Source organism: Panulirus ornatus, chromosome 72 (assembly GCF_036320965.1).
Source record: "Panulirus ornatus isolate Po-2019 chromosome 72, ASM3632096v1, whole genome shotgun sequence".
NCBI lineage: Eukaryota > Metazoa > Arthropoda > Malacostraca > Decapoda > Palinuridae > Panulirus > Panulirus ornatus.
In genome coordinates this window covers 9,113,856-9,128,443 of record NC_092295.1, presented here as the reverse complement: position 1 = coordinate 9,128,443, position 14,588 = coordinate 9,113,856, and the positions used below count along the sequence as shown (strand labels likewise).

Genomic DNA, 14,588 nt, shown 5'->3' with positions numbered 1-14,588 from the left:
CTAAAAGATTTATCTTCAACTTAAATTTAGCTGTTAGTAATTAGATAAGGTTTGTAACTTCCCTTGTGATCCATACTTGTATACTCTGGGAGGAATTGCTGTTGCTGTTACTGATGCTTGCCTCTTTTGCACCTGCTTGCTGTAGATGAAACTGTGATAATGAAAATTCTCCATTGCACTTGCTATATGTATACTGCTTTTTGGACTGAAGTGCAGTGCAGCTTTTGACAACATTTTGAGTTATTTTATTTTGGTTTGTATAGCCATCTTGATTAGTTGCATGAGCCACGTAGTTGCTGATGTATGTATCCAGTTTATTTGTATAATCTTGATGTTTCATCGTGTATGGAGTATTGTGAGAGTTGAGAGGAAAGTATATCAAAATTTTTTATGCACATGATTTCGATGAATGTTGTCATCTATAATGCCAGATGTACAAGTTTTTGTTACAGCAGCAAAAAGTTTGCAATTGTATTGTTACGGGAGTGTTGTTGTTGCCTATATCATCTTTCCTCTGTAAACATTTAGTTTCTTTGCTTTAATTCTAGTTTTCCTTAACTGACTGTTTTGAAAATTACAGGCTCTGTTTGATTTTTGGAGTTCTGGATATAACCATTTTTAAAATGGGGCCTGAAGAGGCCAGTTATTAAAGTTGTGTAAAAGGAAAGTTGTCATTTATCACAAGACTTGTGTGTGAAAGTAGAAATGGATGATCATGGTTATTAGGTGTTTTGTAATAGCCAGTAAGAAGGAAGGGCAAAAATGAGCAAATTTCACTGTCTACTGGAAAGTAAGATTATGAAATACAGTATCACATTTTACTGCTGCTGTGGGCAGCATTACTTTTTTTTCTCCTTTTTTTATTGTTTCATGGTACAGTATTTGTAGTGGTATGCAATTGTTGATTTATTTGGAGTGATCTTATTTGATACTTGATCATCCCAATAGATTTTTATTTTGATCTGGAGAAAGCATAAGATAGGGCTGGAAAGATAGTTTGTTGGTGTGTGGGAGGAGAAGCTAATACAAGCTAGTGAGAAGTTTTTATTAAGAATTTATGGCATGTATACAAGTAGGAAGAGAGGAGACTGAATGGTACTTGTTTGATTTGTGTATGGATGGGGTGGTGTGGGAGGTACGTGTACGGGTCTTGAAGAGAGGGGTGAGTATGGAGGCCGTAGGGTGTGAAGGGCATAGGAAGTGAGCCTGCTGTTTTTTGCTGATGACACAGCACTGATGGAAGATTTGAGTGAGAAACTGCAGAAGTTGGTGACTTAAGTTTAGGAGAGCGTGTGAAGGGAGAAAATTGAGAGTAAGTAAGAATAAAAACAAGGTTATTAGGTTTAGTAGGATAGAGGGAGAGGTTAGTTAGGTTATGGGTTTGAATGTAGAAAATTTGGAAGAAGTAAAATGTTTCAGAAACTTGGAATGCACATGGTGGCAAATGGAACCATGGAAGCTGAAATAGTCATAGGGTGGGTGAGAGGGTGAAGATATGGAAAGAGAAGTTGTTATCTGAGAAGGTGAAAATGGGTATGTTTGAAGATATAGTAGTCCCAGCAATATTGTATGGATGTGAGGATGTGTGGAGGAGGATGGATGTGTTGGAAATTTAATGTTTGGGGACAGTATGAAGTGTGAGAGAGTTTGATCAAATAACTAATGAATGGGTGAGGAGGTGTGGTAATAAAGAGTGTGGCTGAGAAAGCTGAAGAGAGTGTGTTGAAATGGTTTGGACATGCAGAGAAAGTGAGTGAGGAGAGGTTGATGAAAAAGTACGTTTCAGAAATAGAGGGAAAAAGAAGTGGGAGACTGAACAGGAGATGGATAGATGGAATGAAAAATGGATATGAATGATTGCTACCTTTCTGTATGTGTTCCTTGTGAACAGTTGACAAGTATGAAAGAAAGAAGAAAAGATTTTTATGTAAAACAGATTTATAATTAGTGGTAAAGTATTTGTGGATGAAAACTAGTTGAATTTAAAGTTGCAGTGTAGGAAACTTTGCATCTGAAAGATATAAATACATTTATAACAGGATAAGAAAAAATTTGAGACACCAGTTGTGAAAATCAGAGATGTGTTACAGATAACCAATGTATTTATACAATGAGATTTCTCTTTACATAAGGTAGACTAAAATTTGTGATCCTTTCACAGTTGCATGCACATGACCCAGCACCCACCTGTGCAGCAGATTTTTGGAAATTAAAAAAAGATATTTCTCACATTACATTGTGACTGGTAATGGATAGAGTTCCTATTCCTGGTTAGAAAAAAATATAAAACTTGTTTGCATGCAGTTGTATTTGTGGGTGCTGTGGGGTGTCAAAATGTGTGTGCTGAAAGCCAATCATTATTCCTGGATGTATAAGTATGCAGTTGCATTTTTCTTGGTACTAGATGTTTATGTGGATATTTCTTTTGCTATAAAGAATACAATGAAGCATCAAGTTAGTGTATGAAGTTTGTGGATTTTTTTTCGTGCCATGTTAGTGGAAGAAAACACACTGTACTGCTCTTACCGATATCTTGATGGTAATTAACGCATGAAGGGTAAAATAATTGAGTTATCACACATCAATACATTTTGGGTGGTATTGGACAACACTAACACCGATAATTCATGTTGCATCACCTCGTGTAGCATTTTTCAAAGTGGTAGTCCCTATTTGTAGCATCTGCAGTGTATGGCAGAGAGATACCACACATGCAGCATCTTTAGTCAAAGGGTTTTTGAAATTTGTTTATTCTTTTTAAGGGAATTTAGAGCAAGAGTGATAAAAACATTATTAGTTTGATATGAGCAAATAAGTTTTGTTCACATGGGGTTCTTTATTAATTTTTTGATTTTTGCTGCAATGGTGGCTAATTAATTGTACACTCCTTTTGTGTTTATTCATTGTTTTTCTTCAAAATTCAGTGTTCTTCATCCACAGAGTTTGTAGTAGAGAAACTTTTATTATTGGTCATATTCTCTTTATGCATTCATGCATTAAGTGGATGTACGAACATGATAAGCAGAGAATTGATTTGTGATTCTTGATATAGTGAAATTTTGATGTATAAAGTTGATTTAACTCAATGAAAAGTGGAAAATTGATTATATATTTGGTGACACCTTGTCATATTATGCAAGTATTTGCAAGGAATTACCTAGCCTCCATTTTCCATCTCAGGTTAGCTTGATGATGTTGTTGTGACAACAAGACTGGGAATTTTGTGCATGTTTTGGCCTCAAAACACTTGATTTGTGATTGGTTTCTCATTATTTTGGTATTTTGGAATATGATTTCTAAGGCAAAGCTGTCTTTTGAAAGGATCAGTTGGCATGTCTTAGACATTGTTTTGTATGCTGCTGCTGGGGTAGGCTAAAATGCTGTGGGCTTAATAAGGTAAATCTATTGATTTTGTATTTGTGGTGACTTTTTGCAAGTTTATTTATGCAAAATCTAATTCATCATTCTAGTAAGATAATAGCATGTGTTTTATAGGAATGAGAGCTTTCGTTATTCAAAATGTGTACTGTTGTATGATTTTCACTGTACCTGTGAGAAAACAAGTATTCTTTGTTTTATCCCTCAGATATTGGGTATGTTTTGAATTTGTATATGTGTGTTCACACACATGTATAATGTATGGGCATTTTTTTGTTTATATGTATGTGTTGAGGCATATATGTTTGCATGAGTTGTGACTAGTATGCACCATGCATGTAGGCAGGAGTCCGTAGGAAGCAGGCTTATTTTTCTTTCTTTCTCATTCCATGCTTTGGAATGCAGAGTATTACTTTACTGGTGATTGCACTCCCAGTCATTCACCATAAATTCTGGAGGATTTTCATTTTCAGGGGTCAAGCTTTTTAAGTTAAACAGCACAATAGGGCCTTACTTCATGTAGTCTCTTTTTCTAAATTGTTAGATTCTTACATCTCATAGAAGTTGTCAGGTCTTAAGTACAGTATTTACATTCTGGATATGGATCTCTTATGTTGGTGTCACTGTACTCCACCTGTAATGATAACACCATAAGTGAGAAGTAACCCTCATTGAGGCTGTACCATTATCACTGGACAGAAGAGAGTACATTCCCATTGAAGATCTCACTGTGAAGGAGCCTATTTACACAGCTTTGAAGCTGTAGGAGTCCCATGAATGGTTCTTAGGGGATTACTTAGCAATAACGATAGTGTTAGTGATAGTCTCTTGTATTTGTGTACTGAGAGAGTTTGCAGGAAAAAATGGTGAAAATTGATTACAAAGATAAGTGAATTAGTGATTGTAGATAAAAAGTTTGGCAGTGTCTATAGAAACAGATTTGGAGAAAAAAGAAGGAAAGACTATATGTATAGTATTTGTCAAATATTTTTTTTCTGTTCAAGGCTCTCGGCATGGGGCCTTAATTGAAAGATGTTAAGGGCTAAAGAGAGGGGAAAACATGAAAAGGAAAATTACTTTGAGTTTTGGAATAAGTGGAACATTTGCCTTAAAGGAAAATTACTTTAAGAGTTTTGGAAGATGGAAAATTTGCCTTTTAAAAAGGGGCATAAAGATACACAAGGGTTTGCAGAGCATGAAAGAAACAGATATCACAGTGGGCCACCCTTGAGTTACCAGTGGCCACCTAGTAATCTTGAGATGTAATAGTTTGCTGGGTATTATGTGATTGAGCTAATGAAGGGGGCCCACAAGCAGCTATGGGAGCAGAAACCAAGTGGTATCTATAGAAAAGGGAAAGTGAATAACACTGCAATGAAAGGCAAGTTGGCCAGGTTTTGAGTTTTGAGGTCAGACTTGAAAAGGTGACAAGTTGGACTGCTTTAGACTCAACATTGTCTAGTAAGTTTGTATGTTGAATCCAAACCTTCCTTGGTGTGAGAGCAGTACTCCATACATTTTCATTTTTTCCTTTCATATATTTTTCTTCTGTTTCCCATGTTAGCAAGGCAGCTTCGGGATTATATGAAGAGAAGGCCACATTCACCTCACATGTACTGCTTTGAAACCACAGCCCCCTATCCTCAGCCCGGCCCCACAGTCCTCTCTACTGACAATCCCTAAAGATATCACATTTCTCCAGTTCACTTTATCCCATGCATGCATGTCTAACTCCAGCATGTTTAGACTCTGAGCACACAAAGCCTTATTTATTCCATCCTTCCATCTCCAGTTTGGTCTCTATCTTCTTGTTTCCACTGCTGACACAGCCATCTTAACCTTACTCCTCTTAATACCACACTTCTTTCTTACCCAATCATTACTTTTATCAACTTTCCTCTCACCTCAAAGTGTCCTCAAACATTTCATTTACAACACATTCATCCTCTTCCGTACATTCTCACATGTAACCCATGCCTGACATCCAAACAACATTGCTGGAACTACTATACCATCAAACATACCCATCTTCACCCTTCCAGGTAGTGACCTCCCTTTCCACACATTCCTTGATGCTCCCAGAAGCCATACATCTTCACTCATCCTGCAATTCACTGCAGCTCCTATTTGCTGCCATATCCACTCTCAGGTATCTAAAGCACTCTTCAACTTAGTCTTTTCCTTTCATACTCACAATCCAAATAACTTGTCCCTTTGCAATGCTGAACCTAATAACCTTGCTTTTATTTACATTTGCTCTCAACTGCCTCCTTTCACACATTCTTCCGAACTCAGACATCAACTTCTGCCGTGTCTCGCTCAAATATGCTACCAGCATAATGTCTCATCAACAAACAACAGCAGCCTCACTTTTTAGGTCCCCCGCCCCAACAGACTGTATACCTTCTCTATCCAAGACCCTTGCATTTATGTCCCTCACCACCATATCCATAAACAAATTAATCAGCCATGGTGACATCATACAACCCCTATTGCAGACCCACATTTACTTGGAACCTGTCACTCTCATCTCTACCTGCTCGCACACACGCCTCACTCGTGATAAAGACACTTTACTACTTTTAAAAGCTTTTCTTCAGTACCATATGTTTGGAACATTTTCCACAAAGCATCACTTTTACCCCTATCATGTGCTTTACCTAGATCCACCTAGATGATGTCGTGCTTTACCTAGATCCACCTAGATGACATCACCCTCTTAATCAAGACTCTTCCTTACAACTTACCAGGTGTACTTAGCAAACTTGTACCTCAGTTATTAGAGCACTCACATTTATCCCTTCTTACATTGGTTCTATACTTGCATCCTTACAATCCTCAGGCACCTCACCATGATCCTTACATACATTGAAAATCTTTACTAATCAGTCATCAACACAGTTGCCACCTTTCTTAAGAAATTCATGTGCTGTGCTATCCACTCCAGTTGGTTTGCCACATTTCATCATGCGTAAGGCTTTCACCACCACTTCTCTCTTCCCCAAACCACATTCCATGACTCTCACTTTTCATACTTCCTCATCCAAAACACCCTGCATCTGGCATCCCATCAGAAAGCACATTCAGCAGTCCTTCAGAATACTCACCTCATCTCCCCCTCACCTCATCATAGCTTATTATCACTTCCCCTTTTGCCTTCTTCACCATCGTTTGCATTTGTTCTCATGTATCTCTCATACTATAACCTTCTAAAACATCTTCATATTCTCCTGGTGATTGCTGGTACTTGCTCTCTCCAACTCTCATTAGCTGTCTTTTTCAACCCCTACACCTTAGTCTTGACCTCCTGCTGCTTTCTTTGGTACATCCTCCAGTCACTCATAAACCTTCCCTACAAGTAACACCCATACATCTCTCTCTTCTTTTTCACCAGCATTTAGTCATCCCACCTCTCATTTTCCTTCCTCACTAGGCCACCTCGCATCTGTATGACACACTTTTTACGCATGTCATTGCTGCTTCTGTAAATACCTCCCATTCGTCACTCTCCCTTGTCAACATTTACTCTCACATTTTGCCATTTTACACTCAATCTCTCCTGGTATCTCTTCACACAAGCCAGTCATTGCAGCTTACTCTCTTTCACCACTCTTCTCCCCCTTATATTATTTTCTGTTTTCAGAAACCACTATAAGCTTTCACTCTAATCTGCACCAGGTAGTGATCAGATTTCCTGCCAGTTGCCATTCTTGGCACCTTCACATCCAAAAATCTCTCTTTAGCATGCCTTTCAATTAAAACAAAATCAAATAATGCTTGTTTTTACTTCAAATACTTCCCATGTGTACATGTGTGTGTCCTTTTTAAACCAGGAATTCCCGGTCACCATTCCAGAAACACACACTCGCACACACACACACACACACACACACACACACACACTGATCTGCAATAGAATTAAACAGATTTTTCTCCCACCTACACAACATGGCTTCAGACCCACCCACAACACCACCACTCTATACACTGACCTCACATAACGCTTCTTATATGGCTTCACCTAACTACAACCTCCATCATGCTCAGTAATAGTGGTGACCAACATCAGCAAAGTATTTGACACTGTCCAGAACAGTGACAAAAGATGGTTGGATAGTTTCAGTAACTAGTCCCCATGCTAGAGCCATTCACAATGGCTTCACTTCAAAAACTCTTAAAGTTTACAATGGAGTTCGCCAAGGAGCAGTTCTATCTCCAACCCTCATCAGTCAGTTCCTACACGACATCCCGTTTCCTCCAGCGAACCACAACCGGAAATCCTCTCATGTGCAGACCTCACCAACACATCACAACACCGACACACTACATTAATAACAGCAAACATGTAACACGACATCTCATAACTGGAACTATGGGTCATCCAGAATACAATGGCTGCATCTCCAGAGAAGTCTTCAGTTAGTTTGTTTTAAATCCAGATAGACAAGAATCCAGCCCACACCCTCCCTCCAGTCACTTTAAATGGACAACCACTCCCACTGAACAAACAACAACCATTCAAGGGATTACATACAGCACACCTATGACATTCATTCCCCACACCAGTAACACCAAAGCAAGAGCAACACACATACAACGCAGGTGTAATGTCCTCAGAACACTGGCACCAGGTTTGGACAATGTAAAGAATCCCTTAGTATACCCTATAAACCATTCATCTGGTCCACTGTAAACTATGCCTCACCTTCCTACGGTCTTCTATCCTCGTTAAAACAAGTGTAACGAAGATACAGAAAAATAGAAAACTCAGAACAGTTTGGCTTCCAAGCCACCATATAACTCAGCACTTACACGATGGAACAGAGATCCCCTCAGTACCGTCCCACCTTAACATGCTGGACCCTCCCCCCACAAACCACTCCATAACGAACTACCAAGCCCCAAGTAGAACTTAAAAGCCTATCTCTGCCTCACACTTTAGCTTAATAACCTCTTGTCACTGATTCTCCCCCCCCCCCCCCAGTAAACATTACATTAACAAAACACGTACATACTGAAATGACCCGACAATCGCGGAACAAAAGCCTATCCCTGCCTCACACTAAAGCTTAACACCTCACAGATCCCTCCTCTCCTCCCCCAGTAAACATTACATTAACAAAACATACTGAAATGACCCGGCAAGCACTAAACAAATGCCTTCCCAACTCATATTATAAGCACCCCCTTACCTGACATCAGTCCATATGAAACCATACTCCCCAGACAAATGCGAATCGCTCTCCTATCTATGTTCTGTACATCACCCATCCTTACATTACTACAAACATCATTTCAACACATTCCAGGACTAGGGTTCCCAATCCTATTACTACAAACATCATTTCAACACATTCCAGGACTAGGGTTCCCAATCCTATTACTACAAACTTCATTTCAACACATCCCTGGACTAGGGTTCCCAATCCTATTACTACAAACTTCATTTCAACACATCCCTGGACTAGGGTTCCCAATCCGAGCATAAAGGGATTCAGACATTTATAGTCTTGGGATCCAGTAAGTTACAAATAGGAAAGGAATACGTTTATTGAAAACATTTATTGAAAATCTTATTTAATTATGTGAATTAGTTTACAAACTGTATGATGTATGAATGCATATAAACTCTGCAAAGTCAACAAATCGTAAATTTCCCCACTGGGGATATTGATAATGTTGAAATGATTCTTTCACCTACCCTTCTCTCCAGATCCTTCTCATTTACCTCCCTTACCACCTCATCCAGAAATAAATTGATCAGACACGGTTACCTCAAACCCTCCTTCCACAGACCGTCTTCACTTGTAACCACTCACCGTCCTTTACTGGCTACTTACACACTTGCTTCACTCTCTTGATAAAACTCTTCATTGCTTCTGATAGCAGAGACAGTACTTCCAGTGATACAGTTCCTCCAGAGGTGACTTTTCACTCCCAGTGTAACCTCGAGCATATGGATTCTGGTAACACACACACACACACACACACACACACGCGCGCGCGCGCGCGCGCGCACCCCTGAGGTAGGGTAGAAAGAATTATACCTCTGTATTCTTTGCGTGCCATAGAAGGCGACTAAAGAGGGCGTGAGCAGGAGGCTGAAAACCCTCTCATCTTGTATTTCAATTTCTAAAAGAGGAAACAAGGAGGATTCAAGCGGTAAGTGCTCATCTTCCTCGAAGGCTCAGATTGGGGTGTCTGAATGTGTATGCGGATGTAACCATGATGAGAAGAGGAGAGATTGGTAGTATGTTTGAGGAAAGATACCTGGATGCTCTGGCTCTGAGTGAAACGAAGCTCAAGGGTAAAGGGGAAGAATGGTTTGGAAACGTCTTAGGAGCAAAGTCAGGGGTTGGTGAGAAGACAAGAGCTAAGGAAGGAGTAGCACTACTCCTGAAGCAGGAGTTATGGGATTGTGTGATAGTGTAAGAAAATAAATTATAGATTGATGTGTGTAAAACTGAAAGTGGATGACGAGAAATTGGTGATTATTGGTGTTTCTTCATCAGGTCATGAGAAATATGATCACGCGAGTTAAGTGTTTTGGGAGCTGCTCAGTGAGTGTGTCAGCAGTTTTCATGTTTGAGACCGGGTATTAATGATGGATGATTTAGTTGCGAAGTTAAGTAATGTGGCAGTTGAGGGTATACTTGGGGTGCATGGGGTATTCAATGCTACGCATAGAAATGAAGAGCTTGTGGATTTGTGTGCTGAAAAAAGACTAATGATCGGGAATACCTGGTTAAAAAAAGAGGTGCATACACGAGTATACGCCTGTGAGTAAGAGAGATGGTCAACGGGCATTATTAGATTACATATCAATAGATGGACGTGTAAAAGAGAGACTTTTGGATGTAAATGTGCTGAGAGGGGCAGCTGGTGGTATGTCTGATCACTATCTTGTGGAAGCGAGGATGAAGGTTCGTAGAGGTTTTGGAAAAAGAGAAAACAATGTCGGGGATAAGAGAGTGGTGAGAGTAAGTGAGCTTAGAAAGGAGGATTGTGTGAAGAAATACCAGAAGTGATTGAGTTACGAATGGCAGAAGGTGAAAGTAAATGAAGCGAGGGGAGAGGGTGAGGAATGGGACGTATTTAAGGAAGCAGTGATGGCATGTGCAAGAGATGCATATAACCTGCTAAAGGTGGAAGATGGGCAGATTAAAATGAGTAGTGAGTGGTGAGATGAAGAAGTAAAGTTGCTAGTGAAAGAGAAAAGAGAGTTGTTTGGGCGGTACTTGCAGGGAAGGAGTGCAAATGATTGGGAGATGTATAAGAGAAAGCGGCAGGAGATTAAGATGAAGGTGCAGCGGTTGAAAAAGAGGGCATATGAGTGTTGGGGTGAAAGAATATCATTAAATAGTAGAGTGAAGGGGGCAAAAGGGGGCAGTGATAACAGGTAACTATGAAGTGAGGAGGAGATGGAGTTAGTATTTTGAAGGTTTGTTAAATGTGTTTGATGATAGAGTGGCAGATATGGGGTGTTTTGGTCGGGTTGGTATGCGATGCGAGGTGAAAACGGGACGGCAGTCACCAGTGGAAGTCAGTTACTTGTTTAAAGCGACGTTTTGATTCCAGTCACATTTTTGTAATGGGTGCAGAGATGGAATTCCCTTCTTGTAACATACATCCATATAAGTGAAGAGATAGAAGTAACTTGAACAGGTACACACGGTGAAAAAAAAGTGTCTTACATGAAGGGTCCGATGAATTTCGAAATGATCTGTACGACACTGTGTTGTCTAGGTAGGGTTGGTGAGCGTGAATGTGAGACAAATTAACAGTTGATTATGGTAGCCCCACTTTAAGAGTTATATGGATCACAGTGTGAAATCAATATGCCTTACATTATTGCTGTTAAAAAGCACTATGCTCGGATGTTAGCAGTCGCTACATTCCAGTATTATGAAAGCTGGGTTACCAGTGTGAGGCCAGATCAGTAGGCATTTTTCACACTCGTTCGTCCATTGTGTCATATTGTTTCACACAAAAAGTGAAGATTTTTTTTCACCGTGAGTACACAGATGAAATCCATTTTTATCAAACTAGATCTGTAAGTATGCGAGCAAGAACAGTAGCAAAGGTGTTCATAAAGACTCCTCCGTGAAGGTAAATTTAGTGTATATGGCATTGTATAACCCTCTGGATTCCTTCTTTAGGGGTTCCTGCAGCTTCAAGGCTGCGCTACAATCATCACTAGGGAAGTGATGGACTCCTTTGGGTTGGAAGTTCCTCGACGAGATTGTACTTCGATGATGATGACGACAACCTCACCGTAAGGTGACTTCACTTCTTAGGCTCCTACAGGACCAAGGAAACTGGCCACGTCCATCTGTGTGCGTGTGCGTCTATGTGCTGAGAGAGCAGGACAGTTAAGTAGGCCCTCTGTGTCTTTATGGTAGTCGTAACATGAAGGGTCACGGGATATGTTGAAAGGACGTTCGTAGTGTTGTAGCGTTAGGGGATGTCCTGGACGTAAGTGGGAGGGTGATTCGTATTCAATGCTACGCATAGAAATGAAGAGCTTGTGGATTTGTGTGCTGAAAAAAGACTAATGATCGGGAATACCTGGTTAAAAAAAGAGGTGCATACACGAGTATACGCCTGTGAGTAAGAGAGATGGTCAACGGGCATTATTAGATTACATATCAATAGATGGACGTGTAAAAGAGAGACTTTTGGATGTAAATGTGCTGAGAGGGGCAGCTGGTGGTATGTCTGATCACTATCTTGTGGAAGCGAGGATGAAGGTTCGTAGAGGTTTTGGAAAAAGAGAAAACAATGTCGGGGATAAGAGAGTGGTGAGAGTAAGTGAGCTTAGAAAGGAGGATTGTGTGAAGAAATACCAGAAGTGATTGAGTTACGAATGGCAGAAGGTGAAAGTAAATGAAGCGAGGGGAGAGGGTGAGGAATGGGACGTATTTAAGGAAGCAGTGATGGCATGTGCAAGAGATGCATATAACCTGCTAAAGGTGGAAGATGGGCAGATTAAAATGAGTAGTGAGTGGTGAGATGAAGAAGTAAAGTTGCTAGTGAAAGAGAAAAGAGAGTTGTTTGGGCGGTACTTGCAGGGAAGGAGTGCAAATGATTGGGAGATGTATAAGAGAAAGCGGCAGGAGATTAAGATGAAGGTGCAGCGGTTGAAAAAGAGGGCATATGAGTGTTGGGGTGAAAGAATATCATTAAATAGTAGAGTGAAGGGGGCAAAAGGGGGCAGTGATAACAGGTAACTATGAAGTGAGGAGGAGATGGAGTTAGTATTTTGAAGGTTTGTTAAATGTGTTTGATGATAGAGTGGCAGATATGGGGTGTTTTGGTCGGGTTGGTATGCGATGCGAGGTGAAAACGGGACGGCAGTCACCAGTGGAAGTCAGTTACTTGTTTAAAGCGACGTTTTGATTCCAGTCACATTTTTGTAATGGGTGCAGAGATGGAATTCCCTTCTTGTAACATACATCCATATAAGTGAAGAGATAGAAGTAACTTGAACAGGTACACACGGTGAAAAAAAAGTGTCTTACATGAAGGGTCCGATGAATTTCGAAATGATCTGTACGACACTGTGTTGTCTAGGTAGGGTTGGTGAGCGTGAATGTGAGACAAATTAACAGTTGATTATGGTAGCCCTACTTTAAGAGTTATATGGATCACAGTGTGAAATCAATATGCCTTACATTATTGCTGTTAAAAAGCACTATGCTCGGATGTTAGCAGTCGCTACATTCCAGTATTATGAAAGCTGGGTTACCAGTGTGAGGCCAGATCAGTAGGCATTTTTCACACTCGTTCGTCCATTGTGTCATATGGTTTCACACAAAAAGTGAAGATTTTTTTTCACCGTGAGTACACAGATGAAATCCATTTTTATCAAACTAGATCTGTAAGTATGCGAACAAGAACAGTAGCAAAGGTGTTCATAAAGACTCCTCCGTGAAGGTAAATTTAGTGTATATGGCATTGTATAACCCTCTGGATTCCTTCTTTAGGGGTTCCTGCAGCTTCAAGGCTGCGCTACAATCATCACTAGGGAAGTGATGGACTCCTTTGGGTTGGAAGTTCCTCGACGAGATTGTACTTCGATGATGATGACGACAACCTCACCGTAAGGTGACTTCACTTCTTAGGCTCCTGCAGGACCAAGGAAACTGGCCACGTCCATCTGTGTGCGTGTGCGTCTATGTGCTGAGAGAGCAGGACAGTTAAGTAGGCCCTCTGTGTCTTTATGGTAGTCGTAACATGAAGGGTCACGGGATATGTTGAAAGGACGTTTGTAGTGTTGTAGCGTTAGGGGATGTCCTGGACGTAAGTGGGAGGGTGATTCGTGTTTGTCTAGGGAGTGTAGTATGTAGCGGTTGGATTTTTAGACTGAGTTGGGAGGTTGGTTTATAAGATAGATAGATAGATAGATAGATAGATAGAGAGAGAGAGAGAGAGAGAGAGAGAGAGAGAGAGAGAGAGAGAGAGAGAGGAGAGAGAGAGAGGTTACCAGACTCCACCCGCATGACGTTACATCGAGTATGAAAAGTCACTCTTTGGCGAGGCTGCGTCATGGGAGTACAGTCACTTCAGAAAACTTCTAATTCCAAAGGAGTCCCTGTCACTGGAAGTAGCGCAGCCATGGAGCTACAGGAGTTCTGGGAAAAGGCGTCGATGAGAAGCTCCAAGACCCTTTCTAGATAGGTATCATGTGTGGCGGGGTGGCGGCGAGAATGGATGAAGGCAGCAAGTATGAATTATGTACATGTGTATATATGTATATGTCTGTATGTATATATATGTATACGTTGAAATGTATAGGTATGTATATATGCGTGTGTGGGTATTTATGTATATATATGTGGATGTGGGTGGGTTGGGCCATTGTTTCGTCTGTTTCCTTGCGCTACCTCGCTAACGCGGGATACACCAAGTATAAGATATATATATATATATATATATATATATATATATATATATATATATATATATATATATATCCCTGGGGATAGGGGAGAAAGAATACTTCCCACGTATTCCCTGCGTGTCGTAGAAGGCGACTAAAAGGGGAGGGAGCGGGGGGCTGGAAATCCTCCCCTCTCAATTTTTTTTAATTTTCCAAAAGAAGGAACAGAGAAGGGGGCCAGGTGAGGATATTCCCTCAGTGGCCCAGTTCTCTGTTCTTAACGCTACCTCGCTAATGCGGGAAATGGCGAATAGTTTGAAAAAAAAAA

At 40.5% G+C, this 14,588-nt stretch overlaps 1 protein-coding gene across 2 annotated transcripts in view; it reads left to right on the top strand.

Annotated features, from left to right (window-relative positions):
• The window catches only part of LOC139748126 (uncharacterized), a 465,017-nt gene that overhangs the window by 44,050 nt on the left and 406,379 nt on the right, over nucleotides 1-14,588 (top strand). The window lies entirely within an intron of this gene.